We start from the raw sequence: 14906 nt of genomic DNA on the forward strand, positions 1-14906 counted from the left end.
TCTTTTATTTTGTTATGTAGAGACCTATATTGTTAAAAAATGTCACTTTACGTACGCTATAGATAAATTTTAACACTATACATTTTGACGCGACACTTTCTGGTGATGAACAACGCATCTCCAGGCTTTCAACATTATATCTTCATTTATTATAATATACAGAATGCAAATTTGAACTAATACTGCTTCCGTCTGTAATAATGAAATATATTCTGCCTCTTGACTAACAGCAACGCTAGTGATTTGTTAATCACTGTTTTTCTATACCGAGGCTAAATAGGTCTGCGCATGCGGATGTCAATGACTACTTCATATTGAAGTTTTGAAAGAAACAGGAATACGTACAGCGGGAAGACCGAAAATGTCTTGAAAGTCATAACATGCCGGCCGGATATAATATCACTAGGTGAGACGAGCTGACACTGAATCAGCTTGGCTGACTGACAGGTGACGGTCGTTTAGAGAATGCGCGGGCTAAAACTACGCGCTTTCACTACTCAGTTAAGGTGAGACAGGGTCACGTGACAACTTGCTGCGGCTGCCTGCTGGAGTCTCGTGACAGGTATTTAAAGAGAGAATTTTGACAAGTCTGTCAGTCACCGGCTGACACGCGCTGACGATACATCGAAGAGGCCCGGGAACAGAAGAAAGAAGACATGCACACAACATCAGAGCTGAAGACATCCCCGAGAGGGCGGGAGCATCCCGCCACGTCAAAACGGTAGAGGAGTAGGGGCCGAAACCGGACGTGGTTCCTCCTGATGATGTCTTGAGCTAATGGATCCTACATAGGAGGTGTTGTGGTATCAGACCACGAAACACGGTTGTAATTCCTCCTAGCAATTCCACCGCCGCTGGAAAAGGTTATTTCTCTATTGCTAATATATTTCCGTATTTTTAACAACACACTTTTAAATTAAATGTTTTCCCGTGACAAACAGCTCAGTTTCATAGATTTCACATCAAGAAGCATGTTTCAAAGTGGGAAACACGAAAATATATTTTCACCTTAATGTGCTCATTTATTTGTTTCAGTCATTTGACTGTGGCCATGCTGGAGCACTGCCTTTAGTCGAGCAAATCGACCACAGGACTTATTTATTGTAAGCGTAGTACTTATTCGATCGGTGTCTTTTGCCGAACCGCTAAGTTACGGTTGTGAAGGGATATTGGGGCGACAAGCACACACACACACACACACACTAACACACACATACACACACACACACATATACACACACGCACACACATATATATTTACATATATATGACGGGCTTCTTTCAGTTTCCGTCTACCAGATCCACTTACAAGGCTTTGGTCGGCCCGAGGCTATAGTAGAAGACACTTGCCCAAGGTGCTACGCAGTAGGACTGAACCCGGAAGCATGTGGTTGGTAAGCAAGCTACTTACCACACAGCCACTTTACCATAATTATATTTACTTGTAAGTGTTGGGTTTAGATATTTTTATGTTCCGTTATAATATTTATTTTGACTAGAATTCATTTTATATTTATTTAGCGCTTTGATAAGATGTTTAATACAGGAAAATGTTATCGCTCGTATGTTTGTGGCCGTTTGTGGATTTATTTATTTTTGTACCAAAGTGTATGCCTCGTGTGTAATTTCGCCTTTTTTGGTGTATTGACATTTTCGCATTTCCGCGTGTTTGTGTGAGCATGTGTGTGTGTGTATGTGTGTGTGTGTGTGTGTATGTGTGTGCGTACGTGTGTGTGTGCGTGTTTCAGTGCATATGTGTGTTTTTATGTGTGTGAGTGTTTAAACGCACATCTTTGTGTGTATACACATTTAGTATGGTACACAGGTGGCTCTTTTTAATTAAGCACTGACTAATTCAATTGCGTGTAGCGGACATACTAGTCTATTTAATACATGTTTAGATTTTCATATTCTGAGACCCAAACAAGTTTTTTTTTCTTTTTCTCCTTAGACTTGCACGTCGCTTCCATATAACAATACATGGTTTTTGTGAAAGAGACAGAGGATGGCTGACCATCAATGAGGGACCATATGTATGTGAGTTCGATAAGTCAGATCACTACCCTACAATTCGTTATTCTGATACAAAATCGAAAGTCATATGGAACAACGGTAAGTGATATTGTATCTTCTGTGTGTGTTTGCGTGTGTCTTACTGTGAGTAGTAGTACTAAAAATTAATTTTGTACTTATTGTTTAGCGGCCAAAAGTGACCGACCCACAAAACGATGCAGAGATTCGGCTGCCATTTCTAGTAATTCGAGTTGCCATCTATAAAGACCTCCCAAGAAATATTTGAAATCCTTTTGTTATTGATGTTGTTATTGTTACTTGCAGGTTATGCATTAGCAGACTCCATGGCCATATTCATCCGCCTGAGGCAGCAGAACTAACCCAGCACATGATATCCATTGATACTATTGATGTTGTTAACGTCCATCCAATCCAGCTGACCAACACTGGTGATCCACATAAGTCACGTCTTACCTTTTAATAAAGAATCCACACAAATATTCTATCCAACATCGGTCTTTGAAGTTGTGATTCTCTTTCTCTCATTCCAGTGTTGTTGTTGTTCACATTCTCCTAATCCAGCTGACCACCACTGGTGATCCACACAAGTCACGCTTTACCTGTTAATAAAGAATCCATGCAAATATTCTATCCAACATCGGTCTTTTGAGTTGTGATTCTCTTTCTCTCTTTCTGAGAGCTGTTGTTCCAGTTCACGACTGTCCAGACAATATGTAAATGAGATGTGTGTGTGCGAGCGTGCGCGTATACACGTGCATGCGCGCCCATGCGTACGTGCGTGCGTAGTGCGTGTGTGTAGATATCTGCGGTTTTGTCTCCGTAATGTTGGGGAAAGCTGGCAGAAACGTTAGCACGCCGGGTCGACCTTACCTTTAATCCTTTCGGGGTCGACTAAATAAGTATCAATTATGCACTGGGGTCGATATAATCGCCTTAATCCGTTTGTCTGTCCTTGTTTGTCCCCTCTGTGTTTAGCCCCTTTTGGGTAATAAAGAAATAGGTATTTCGTCTGCGCTACGTTCTGAGTTCAAATTCCGCCAAGGTCGACTTTACCTTTCATCCTTTCGGGGTCGTTTAAATAAGTACCAGTTACGCACTGGGGTCGATATAATCGACTTAATCCGTTGTCTGTCCTTGTTTGTCCCCTCTGTGTTTAGCCCCTTGTGGGTAGTAGAGAAAGAGGTATTTCGTCTGAAGCTACGTTCTGAGTTCAAATTCCGCCGAGGCCCACTTTGCATTTTATCCTTTCAGGGTCGATAATTTAAGTACAAGTTTGCACTGGGGTCGATGTAATCGACTTAGTCCTTTTGTCTATCATTGTTTGTCCCTTCTGTGTTTAACCCCTTGTGGGTAGGAAAGAAAGAGGTTGTGGGGAAGGCTTTCAGCAAATCAAAGAGATCAGAACAATGATACTAATTATACAAAGGAAAGTGATACAATATCCGGTGTTTCGCCGAAACAGTCTTCCGGTTGGTCGCTCTAGCTTCATCAGTGGCGTGTTAAAGGGTGGTACTCTTCTGATTTCGTGATCGATGTTTCACTTTGATCTCTCTCCAGTTATCATTCTTGTGTTACAGAAAAAACGTGGCAGCTCTCCTGCCCCAGGGGAAAATAGGGATCAGTGAAACTGCTTCCCTAATCTGAATGTGTGTCAGGGGCTGAAATTCTTCGTAGGCTTTCAATACAATTAAGGAACAGCGCTCTACTGCGTAGAAGTATTTACGAGAAGAGCGAGCAGTTTCAAATGTCCGGACAAGCGTGAAATACAAGGAGTGATCAGGACACCCATTAACCGTCACCAGTGACGTGGAGATTCAACAATTTTCAGAAATGCTTCTGGCGAACCAACGATTGCCCATTGATGAGATGGCTTATTCTCTGAAAATTATTATGGGTCTGCATCCACGACAAGCTTCGGTTCTGCGGAGTTAGTACGAGAAGGGCGCCAAGAGAGCTTTTCGATGTGAATAAGCGCAATCGTGTGGATTTTTGTCAATTCTAGCTCGAACGCTTCAGCGATCAAACTAAAGTTGTTTTGAGGGAGAGTAGACACGATTGATGAAATCGGGGCCCATAACTTTGAGCCAGAATTCAAAAGATTTAGTATGAAGCGGAAACGAAACGAATCACCAGTGGAAAAGAAATTCAAGATTCAACCTTCGGCAGAAAAATGTGATGCTAAGCGTTTGGGGGGATGCGAAAGGGTCTATATTGCAACACTGTCCCTTAAAAGGGGTCTACAGTGAAATGTTGGTTAACAAAGGGAAACCAGCAATTCGTAACAAACGCCGATGTCTATTATTGTAAGACAATGCACGCCCATAATCAGCCACCCACACATAGATAGTAAATATATAGATAGATAGCTAGATAGATAGATAGATAGATAGAAAGATAGGTAGATAGATAGATAGTAGATAGATTGATAAAGCAATAGATAGATACAGAGCTAGATTGATAGATAGATAGATAGATAGATAGATAGATAGATAGATAGATAGATAGATAGATAGTAGATAGATAGATAGATTGATAGATAGATAGATAGATAGATAGATAGATAAAAAGAGAGATTGATAAAGCAATAGATAGATAGATAGTTAGATTACCTTATAATAAAGCACCGTTAATTCCTAAGATACATGTAAAAACATGCAGAGTGAAACTGGTGAGAACTGTTCGTGTTATGCTTCGATGTCTGTAACTGTTTGCGTGTTTATTTGTCATGAAATGAAGAAAATTATCTATTAACACATCAACTATCAATAGTTGAAAATAAGAGTGTACACAGGTAAGGACTAGGTTCTTGTTCCATCATCCACGGTGATTGATTTCAATGATTTCCTATAATGAAAGTCTTCGGTATAGTGACCTCAATTGTTCTGCTTTTATATCTCCACTCACAGAAACACCAACATCACATCACGCTATCACCAGGTATTAAAACTACAACGTCACTATCACAAACAGCGCATCAGCCCTACTGCAATCAAAGGAGACATATTGGAAAATCTGGTTTATTTTTACTTCTGTGGATAAACAGTCAAATTAGTAAACAGTCTTGAACTGAGTTGATGGTCTGCGTTTTGCTCATTTATGGACAGTCTATACGGGTTGATTATTTATGGAAAGGCCTAAGTCTGTAAGTAATACTGATAAGAGAAATTAGGAGAGAAAGTAGTGGCCAGTACTGACAGTTACGAAGTGTTCAGACATCTGAAGACACAACTGTGGGTAATAGAGGGTAATATTGACGGTAGAAGACAGTAAGGGAAACAGTGATAAAGGTGTGACATTCACCAACCATCCTTACAAGAAGTCCTAACAGAACCACCTGAAGTGTGCGCTCTCCGCCCTACCTCACTGAAAGTAAGTGTTTTCTATCACATTGCATTTTATGTGTTCGGGTATGTGTTATGGCTAGGATATGTTGGAGTTAATGTGGGTGTGTGACAACAGTTGAAATATGGGTGATTGCGCGTGCAAACGCCAATCTTGCGCTCTTTCAATTGTTGTATTGAGTAAACGTTCTCTCTCTCTCTCTCACTCACTTCCACACACGCACTGTTTCCCTCCTTTCCTTCTCTCTCACACTAGCTAACTAACTATATATATATATATATATATATATATATATATATATATATATATGCGTGTGTGTGTATGTATATGTATGTATATATGTATGCATGATGTATGTATGTAAGTATGTATGTATGTATGTATGTATGTAGTATGTATGTATGTATGTATATATATACATACATACAGACAGACTGGCAGGCAAGCAGAATAACAGATAGATAGATAGATAGATAGATAGATAGATAGATAGATAGATAGATAGATAGATAGATAGATAGATAGATAGATAGATAGATAGATACAGGCAAAGGGCTTCCACATACTTTCCGGTTACCAGATTCCCTCTCTAGGCATTGGTTGGCCGGGCCAATACTAGAAGACACTTGCCCAAGTAGCCGCTCAGTGGGATTGAACCGGGAAGCATGTGATTACCAAACGATCTCCTTAATCTTACAGCTCTGCCTTCGCCTATATTCTGTGGTCCCTGTTATTAATGGTCATGAATAAAGGCCCTAGAATTACTACCAACTGGAAAAGCTTCGTCTGGTCTGAACAGATCTATGCTCAGTTGCCATTATCACTTGTAGGTTGTTCCTATGCTGTTGAGTTTTTAGGTTCTTTCTCTTCGCTGTGTTGTCCGGTTTTACCCCTCTAGTACAGAGAGTTCGATTTAACCCAAGCCTGGTCGGTGTGGCATGGAGGACAGGTTGTTACCCAAGCCGTGTGTCCCTGCTCTCTGCATCATGGATGGATCCAAAAGAACAACAAGGAACGTTGCAATTTCCTATCAGCGTCCTCGTAGGAGTTGCAAGAGTGAAGTATTGAACTGATTCAGGGTGTTTGATGCCCGCTTTTACCTCAGTGTTTACACCCAAACACTTTCCCGTGGTTTAGTAATATTGCAAGGTAACGGAGGATTGAAATCAGATTTTTCTTTCCCCTATGATAGGTAGCCCCACTACCACCACCAACACTAGGCTAATGAGCCCCATCTGATCAACTGAATTATTAATTAACTCAGATTTGGGAACCTGCCGAGTACGTCTACTCCGGATAAAACTAACCTGGGAACAACATTGGCTAAGAAGTGTTTCTAAACTCTTGAAAACCCTGGAAATCTCAAACCAGGGCCCCGTAACGAATACAACTTATTCTAAATTATATGTTATTCCTTTTGCGTTTTCTCTTCCGAACAACCTTCCTCTCACACACAAACACTTTCCATCTTCTCATTGTATCTCTCTCTTCTTTTTCAGGATTTCTCTCTGTTACTCTCTAACTTTTTTCTTCTTTCCTTGTCTTTCTCTTCCCCGTTCTCTCTTTATTAAAATTCATTTTGTGTCATTGCAGAATCTCTTCATATTTCACCCCACCTCATTCTTTCTCTCTTTCATGCCATTTCTTTCCCGCTTCTGTCTAATTTTAGCAATCATAGAGTCAAGAATGTTCCAGTCAGCTTTTACTTGTCCAGCTGCAATGGCAGTGCTGCTGTTAACCCTTACAACAATTCTGGTTGTTACCACAGATCAGGAACTTGATGGCTACTACAAACGTTTGGGACCTGGTTATTCCTATGGTTATATTGGGACACCTCCAACAGAACAATTCTTCTCAACACGAAACCTACTCGACTGCACCGCGCTCGCTCAGAGGAGCCAATCGCAATTTTTCACTTACAACAAAGTCAGCCATGCTTGTAAGAATTACTCACCGAAAAATATAATGACAGTCGTCAGCACGGATAACAAGAACGAGATTTCCTTCTTTAGAAGTAAGTGAATCTTCTTTATTATTACTGTTTTTCTTTTGTTTTTTGATTTTGCTTTTTGCGGTACCAGTTGAAGAGTGAGATCAATGAAATCGAGTTACTTATCTCTCCAATAATTTGCTGGCCTTGTGCCAAAATTTGAAATCAATATTAATATTCTTGTTGCTGTTTGTTTGTTTGTTTGTTGAGCGAAGCGGTCTTCGTCCCAGTAGTGGGAGAAGTCCGAAACGTGGTCCTTTGCTATTCGTAAGATAACACTTCCAATCACTTAAGATCAGAAGCCATGAGAGCCACTGTCAGGTACTGCATCAGGGTATTTATTATTATTATCATTTTTAATATTATTATTATTATTATTATTATTATTATTATTATTATTATTATTATTATTATAATTATAATTATTATTATTGTTGTTATTGTTGTTGTTGTTGTTGTTATTCTTATTATATGAAATCTCACAACTTATTTTGCTGGTTATGATGGAACGTGTCAGCTGTCCACAGCTTAGCAGACTAAGGTGACGCTTATTTACTGGCCATGCTTCAAGAACTCTGCAAAGAATTCTTACAGTTCCAAGCAATGCTTATTATTTGAAGGTGTTCCACCTTCACACGTGCACCAATCTTTTTTAACCGTGCTGATAGCTAGGTGCCGATACCTCTATCATCATTATTATTACTATTGTTGTTATAATTATTATTTCAGATAGCAAATGGATCAAAGTATATGCCATATCAAAGGGAGCTGGTTCGAAAGTCTATAATTCATTCCTGAATATAGGACTTCCTTCAACCTGGAATGTGGACTAATGCAATGGTACCTTTTGTCCTAACTTCTTCCGACATCCTTTCCTAAATTTCTGGAACAATCTTCCAATTGATGAGGTATGTATGTTTATGCATGCACAAACGCGCGAGTGCGCAACACATCATTGTCTTCATAATCGTTATAATGATTAACCGGCTTTTAGATCAATTCAATTATGTTTGGAATATATTTGATTTCTAGAATTTATTTATTAGGTTGACGAAGTAGTGTTGTAAAGAATATTTTTTTCCTTTTTTTTCCCATTTACTACCCACAAGGGGCTAAACACAGGGGGGACAAACAAGGACAGACAAACGGATTAAGTCGATTACGTTGACCCCGGTGCATAACTGGTACTTAATTTACTGACCCCGAAAGGATGAAAGGCAAAGTCGACCTCGGCGAAATTTGAACTCGGAACGTAACCACAGACGAAATACGTATTTCTTTATTACCCACAAGGGGCTAAACACCGAGAGGACAAACAAGGAACGACATAGGTATTAAGTCGATTACATCGACCCCAGTGCGTAACTGGTACTTAATTTATCGACCCCGAAAGGATGAAAGGCAAAGACGACCTCGGCGGAATTTGAACTCACAACGTAACGCAGACGAAATACCGCTAAGCATTTCTCCCGGCGTGCTAACGTTTCTGCCAGCTCGCCGTTGTAAAGAATCTTATCTGCGGCAAACCGCAGTAATAAGAATATTTATCATGAACGAAAGACTCTCCCTTGTTGGAGAGATTGAAAAAGATAGATAGATAGATAGATAGACAGATAGATAGATAGATAGATAGACAGATAGATAGATAGATAAATAGACAGACAGACAGATAGATAGATAGATAGATAGATAGATAGATAGATAGATAGATAGATAGATAGATAGATAGATAGATAGGTAGATATGGTTTTAGTATTTTGTTATTCTTTATGTGAATTCGTGTGTTAAAGCACAGTTTATTGTATCTGGGGAGAGTCATTCTCTTTTTAGTGCCTTATTAGTTAACACACGCACCGGTTCGATTTCCACTCCTTTACTTATTTTTTCTAAAATTTTCGTTACGTCTTTCAAAAGTCATTGAGCCTGTCCGTTATCAGGGCTGCGTTCCTTCTGCTTGTTTGTGCGCATGTGCGTGCGTTAGTGTGCATGTGTATACATATACGTATGTATATCTGCATACATGTATGTATGTGTGTATGCATATATGTGTATGCATATATATATACATATATGTGTGTGTATGCATGTGTGTACGTTTGTATTTATGTATGTATGTATGTATGTATGTATGTATGTATGTATGTCAGGTCACTTTCGAGTGCTACTGGTAACATGTAACCCATTACAACCTGTTGCATAGTCGGGCCGTCTGCGACTAAACCGGCAACCCCACCAAGCTTGCTTTGTGAGGAGGGTGTTTATTGGACACCCTGCCGCATGAAAAACAAAACCCGTGAAAGGGCGGAGGAACTCTTGAGAGTCAATGGTCATCCAATAACTGTATTAAGGATGTATCATGCGTGGGGACATAGAAATAATCGGACTGAATACCCGATCACGCGGTTAAAACATTGGGAGTGAAGGACTTCTAGCCCTTGTTAGGGCATCCTTCTAGGAGAAGGTAGCTCAGGTAACTGGGATAACTCCGATGTCATACTGTATTGAAGGTTAAGTGATATATACCAGATAGTATCATGGTAGCATATGAGTGAAGTGTAATTAATTATATTATATGATTCATTTAGAGATAGCAAGATACGCCAAATCAGCAAATACAATCATTCATCAACAGATGCTTGCGTAGTATACTTAAAATTATATGACCCGAACACATAAGCAATATGGAGCTATGGCAAAGAACAAATCAAGTTTCGATTAGGGAGTAAATATTTAAGAAAAAGTAGAAGTGGATTCGTAGCACAATTATAAAAGACACACCAAATATAGCGAAAAGTGCTTTACAGTGTAATCCGGCTGGATATAGAAAGTATGGTAGTCCTAAGAACTCATGGCGTAGATCAACAGAAGGAACTAGAGAAAGGGGGACATTCATAGAAGAGTATAAGTACAGAAGTGAAAAATTATGCGACATGGAATTCAACTCTAAGTGGCCTATACTCCGCGTTGGAGGGTTAAAGGCAGGAAAAAAAAACATACGTATGGAGCGAGTGACCAATCAAAGTCATTAAATACGCATGTTAAACAGATTAATTTCGGTCAAGAGAATTACGAAGTAAAAATGAGAGTGGACATTAAGCTAACAGTGAAGGAAATACATATTTATTTACCTCGATCTATTTAACTTGATCCATTTCTTTTTATTATGTGTGTATGTGCGTGCGTGTGTGGTTGTAAGCGTATGTGGTTGTATGTGTGTGCTACATGCTCATTTATTTTACAGGTGAAACTGGTGATTTATAAAAACAAAACAGATGTGGTAACTATAATATTTGATGGACGAAATACAAACCTTCAAAGCTGGTTCTCTCACGAAAAGTTGAAAAATTCACCGTGGAACGACCTAGCTTCAGCCACTGGAGTTCAATTCTCAATTGAGGGATTTAGGTATGCAAATATATATTTCATCTTCTTTTATTTTGTTATGTAGAGACCTATATTGTTAAAAAATGTCACTTTACGTACGCTATAGATAAATTTTAACACTATACATTTTGACGCGACACTTTCTGGTGATGAACAACGCATCTCCAGGCTTTCAACATTATATCTTCATTTATTATAATATACAGAATGCAAATTTGAACTAATACTGCTTCCGTCTGTAATAATGAAATATATTCTGCCTCTTGACTAACAGCAACGCTAGTGATTTGTTAATCACTGTTTTTCTATACCGAGGCTAAATAGGTCTGCGCATGCGGATGTCAATGACTACTTCATATTGAAGTTTTGAAAGAAACAGGAATACGTACAGCGGGAAGACCGAAAATGTCTTGAAAGTCATAACATGCCGGCCGGATATAATATCACTAGGTGAGACGAGCTGACACTGAATCAGCTTGGCTGACTGACAGGTGACGGTCGTTTAGAGAATGCGCGGGCTAAAACTACGCGCTTTCACTACTCAGTTAAGGTGAGACAGTGTCATGTGACAACTTGCTGCGGCTGCCTGCTGGAGTCTCGTGGCAGGTATTTAAAGGGAGAATTTTGACAAGTCTGTCGGTCACCGGCTGACACGCGCTGACGATAAATCGAAGAGGCCCGGGAACAGAAGAAAGAAGACATGCACACAACACCAGAGCTGAAAACATCCCCGAAAGGGCTAGGGGCATCCCCCCACGTCAAAACGGTAGAGGAGTAGGGGCCGAAACCGGACGTGGTTCCTCCTGATGATGTCTTGAGCTAATGGATCCTACATAGGAGGTGTTGTGGTATCAGACCAAGAAACACGGTTGTAATTCCTCCTAGCAATTCCACCGCCGCTGGAAAAGGTTATTTCTCTATTGCTAATATATTTCCGTATTTTTAACAACACACTTTTAAATTAAATGTTTTCCCGTGACAAACAGCTCAGTTTCCTGGATTTCACATCAAGAAGCATGTTTCAAAGTGGGAAACACGAAAATATATTTTCACCTTAATGTGCTCATTTACTTGTTTCAGTCATTTGACTGTGGCCATGCTGGAGCACTGCCTTTAGTCGAGCAAATCGACCCCAGGGCTTATTTTTTGTAAGCGTAGTACTAATTCGATCGGTGTCTTTTGCCGAACCGCTAGGTTACCGTTGTCAAGGCATGTTGGGGCGACAAACACAGACACACACAGACAGACAGACAGACACACACACACACACACACAAATACACACACACAAATATTCTCATACACACACATACATACACACACGCACACACACATATATACATATATACGACGGGCTTTTTTCAGTTTCCCTCTACGAAATCCACTCACAAGGCTTTGGTCGGCCCGAGGCTATAGTAGAAGACACTTGCCCAAGGTGCTACACAGTAGGACTGAACCCGGAAGGATGTTGTTGGTAAGCAAGCTAATTACCACACAGCCACTTTACCATAATTATATATATTTGTATGTGTTGGGTTTAGATATTTTTATGTTCCGTTATATTATTTCTTTTGACTAGAATTCATTTTATATTTATTTAGCGCTTTGATAAGGTGTTTAATACAGGAAAATGTTATCACTCGTATATTTGTGGCCGTTTGTGGATTTATTTATTTTTGTACCAAAGTGTATGCCTCGTCTGTAATTTCGCCTTTGTTGGTGTATTGACATTTGCGCATTTCTGCGTGTTTGTGTGAGCATGTGTGTGTGTATGTGTGTGTATGTGTGTGTGTGTGCGTACGTGTGTGTGTGTGCGTGTTTCAGTGCATATGTGTGTTTTTATGTGTGTGAGTGTTTAAACGCACATCTTTGTGTGTATACACATTTAGTATGATACACAGATGGCTATTTTTAATTAAGCACTGACTAATTCAATTGCGTATAGCGGACATACTAGTCTATTTAATACATGTTTAGATTTTCATATTCTGAAACCCAAACAAGTTTTTTTTTCTTTTTCTCCTTAGACATGTACGTCGCTTCTATATAACATTACATGGTTTTTGTGAAGGGGACAGAGGCTGGTTGACCATCAATGAGGGACCACTTCACTGTCAGTTCGAAGAGTCAGATCACTACCCTTCAATTCGTTATTCTGATACAAAATCGAAAGTCATATGGAACAACGGTAAGTGATATTGTATATTCTGCGTGTGTGTGTGTGTGTGTGTGTGCGTGTGTGTGTGTGTGTGTGCGTGTGTCTTACTGTGAGTAGTAGTACTAAAAGTAAATTTTGTACTTATTGTTTAGCTGCCAATCAGGCTTGATTGAGCTGATTTATGAATAAAAGGATTCTGACCGAGAATCGACTGCTATTTCTAGTAATTCGAGTGACCACGTATAAAGCCCTCCCACGATATATTTGAATGTCTTTTGTTGTTGATGTTGTTATTTGTTACTTGCAGGTTATGCATTAGCAGACTCCATGGCCATATTCATCCGCCTGAGGCAGCAGAACTAACCCAGCACTTGATATCCATTGATACTATTGATGTTGTTAACGTCCATCCAATCCAGTTGACCACCACTGGTGATCCACATAAGTCACGTTTTACCTTTTAATAAAGAATCCATACAAATATTCTATCCAACATCGGTCTTTGAAGTTGTGATTCTCTTTCTCTCATTCCAGCTGTTGTTGTTGTTCACATTCACCCAATCCAGCTGACCACCACTGGTGATGCACACAAGTCACGTTTTACCTGTTAATAAAGAATCCATATAAATATTGTATCCAACATCGGTCTTTTGAGTTGTGATTCTTTTTCTCTCTTTCTGAGAGCTGTTGTTGTTGTTCCAGTTCACGACTGTCCTGACTATATGTAAAAGAGATGTGTGTGTATGTGTGCGTGCCAAAGTGCACGTATATACGTGCATGCGCGCCCATGCGTACGTGCATGCGTTGTGCGTGTGTGTAGATATCTGCGGTTTTATCTCTGTGATGTTGGGGAAAGCTGGCAGAAACGTTAGCACGCCGAGCGAAATGCTTAGCAGTATTTCGTCTGCCGCTACGTTCTGAGTTCAAATTCCGCAGAGGTCGACTTTACCTTTCATCCTTTCGGGGTCGATTAAATAAGTATCAATTACGCACTGGGGTCGATATAATCGACTTTGTCGATATAATCCGTTTGTCTGTCCTTGTTTGTCTCCTCTGTGTTTAGCCCAGGTATTTCGTCTGCTGCTACGTGCTGGGTTCATATTCCGCCGAGGCCCACTTTGCCTTTCATCCTTTCAGGGTCGATAAATTAAGTACCAGTTACGCACTGGGGTCGATATGATCGACTTAAACCGTTTGTCTGTCCTTGTTTGTCCCCTCTGTGTTTATCCCCTTGTGGGTAATAAAAAAATAGATATGTCGTCTGCGCTACTTTCTGAGTTCAAATTCCGCTGAGGTCGACTTTACCTTTCATCCGTTCGGGGTCGATTAAATAAGTATCAATTACGCACTGGGGTCGATATAACCGACTTAATCCGTTTGTATGTCCTTGTTTGTCCCTTCTGTGTTTAACCACTTGTGGGTAGTAAAGAAAGAGGATGTGGGGGAAAGCTTTCAGCAGATCAAATAGATCAGAACAATGATATAAAGGAAAGTGAAAAAATATCCGGCGTTTCGCCGAAACAGTCTTTCGGTTGGTCGCTCTAGCTTCATCAGTGGCGTGTTAAAGTGTGGTACGCTTCTGATTTCGTGACCGACGTTTCACTTTGATCTCTCTCCAGTTTCCATTCTCGTGTTACAGAACAAACGTGGCAGCTCACCTGGAAGTGTGCACCAAGGGAAAATATGGATCAGTTAAACTGCTTCTCTAATCTGAATATGTGTCAGGGGCTGCAATTCTTCGCAGGCTTTCAATACAATTAAGGAACAGCGCTCTACTGCGTAGAAGTATTTACGAGAAGAGCGAGAAGTTTTAAATGGCCGGACAAGCGTGAAATACGAGCAGTGATAAGGACACCCATTAACCGTCACCGGTGACGTGGAGATTTAACAATTTACAGAAATGCTTCTGGCGAACCAACGATTGCCCATTAATGAGATGGCTTATTCTCTGCAAATTATTATCGTTCTGCATCCGCGACAAGCTTCGGTTCTGCAGAGT

The 14906-nt window shown here is 40.1% G+C and overlaps 1 protein-coding gene and 1 long non-coding RNA gene across 3 annotated transcripts in view; one reads left to right on the forward strand and one right to left on the reverse strand.

Moving 5' to 3' along the window:
• Positions 1-14906, reverse strand: part of LOC118768581 — an 84779-nt gene that overhangs the window by 17847 nt on the left and 52026 nt on the right. The window lies entirely within an intron of this gene.
• On the forward strand, positions 10639-13436 carry LOC118768585. The gene is made up of 3 exons (XR_005004386.1): positions 10639-10771; positions 12777-12937; positions 13215-13436. It is a non-coding gene; the product is annotated as an uncharacterized LOC118768585 (long non-coding RNA).

This window comes from Octopus sinensis, linkage group LG30 (assembly GCF_006345805.1).
Source record: "Octopus sinensis linkage group LG30, ASM634580v1, whole genome shotgun sequence".
Classification (NCBI taxonomy): domain Eukaryota; kingdom Metazoa; phylum Mollusca; class Cephalopoda; order Octopoda; family Octopodidae; genus Octopus; species Octopus sinensis.